The sequence below is a fragment of the Echinops telfairi genome, unplaced genomic scaffold (assembly GCF_000313985.2).
Source record: "Echinops telfairi isolate 266 unplaced genomic scaffold, ASM31398v2 ScPeMD7_5592;HRSCAF=6446, whole genome shotgun sequence".
NCBI lineage: Eukaryota > Metazoa > Chordata > Mammalia > Afrosoricida > Tenrecidae > Echinops > Echinops telfairi.
In genome coordinates, this window is record NW_022109491.1 from 33,218,960 (window position 1) to 33,220,455 (window position 1,496).

Below are 1,496 nucleotides of genomic sequence, written 5' to 3' on the forward strand. Positions count from 1 at the left end.
TTATATAGTGCCTTAGGCAGAATTGACATCTTGACTATATTGAAACTTCCAATCCATGAGCATGGGATATTCTTCCATTTGTTGAGGTCATTCTTGGTTTCTTATAATACTGTTCTGTTGTTTCCCCCATATAGATCTTTTGTTCTTTTCTCTTTTTTTAGCACCTCTGCTCAGCATGCTGGCAGGCGTGCCTTTAATGTCCTTGGTCCCTCCCATATTTGGCCCCATGTCCTTTGCCATCTGGGGCCCAGGAAGCCTGTTGCCACTCTGCCTCACTGCCTCCTAGTCTCAATCTTCCTGGGCACAGCTTCTCTGCTGTCTCTGTCGCTTCAAGCAGGGATCTCCCCAGCCTCCACTGGTAGCCCTTCTTTTCAAGGACTTTTGTTCTTTTTGTCAGGTATATCCCTAGATATTTCAATTTGTGTGTTTGGCTACTGTGAACGGTACCACCTTTTTGATCTCTTGTTCAGTGGTCTTATCCTATATGTACAGCAGTCCAATGGACTTATGTTTGTTGATCTTGTATCCTGCCACTCTGCCAAACTCCTCTATTGCTTCCAGTACTACCCTTGTGGAGCTTTTGGGATTTTCCATATATAAAATCATGTCCTCTTCAAAATAATGATAGTTTCACCTCTTCCTTCCCCAGATGAATATCTTTGATGTCTTTCCCTTGCCTTATACTGTTATCTAAAACCTCCAGTATGATATTAAATTAGAGTGGGTAGAAGTGGTATCCTTGTCTAGTCCCCTTTTTCAGTGGGATTGTGTTAGTCTTTTCTCCATTGACTACCACGTTGGCTGTTGGTTTTTCATAGATAGCTTGTATTTTCTTGAAGACCTTTTCTTCCATTCCTATCTTCTCATGTGTCTTAAACAGGAATTAGTGTTAGATGGTGTTGAATGATTTTTCTACATCTATCAATATTATGATGTGGTTCTTATAGTTTTTCTTGTCAATGTGGCGAATGATATTAATGGTGTTTCGTATGTTGAACCATTCCTTCATCCCTGATATGAATCCCATTTGGTCATGGTGAATTATTTGTTGTATATACTTTTGTATTCTATTGGCCAATATTCTGTTAAGGATTTTTCATCCATGTTCATTAGGGATATTGGTCTGTAGTTCTCGATTCTTGTGGGATCTTTGACCATTGTTGGTATCAGAGTTATACTAGCTTCATAGAAGGAGTTTGCCTTCTTTTTCTATGTTCTGGAAGAGCTTGTATAGGATTGGTGTTGGTTCTTCCCTAAATGCTTGGTAGAATCCTCCAATGAAGCCATCTGATCCAGAGGATGTTTTGTTGGTAATTCCTTGATAACCTTGTCTATTTCTTCTATTGCTATTCATCTGTTGAGATTCTTGACATCCTTTGGGGACAGTCTAGGGAGGGATTGTTTTTCCAAGAATTTGTCCATGCCTTCCAAGTTGTTGAATTCATTGGAGTACAATCCTTCGTAGTACTGTGCAATTATCCTTTTTATTTCATTAG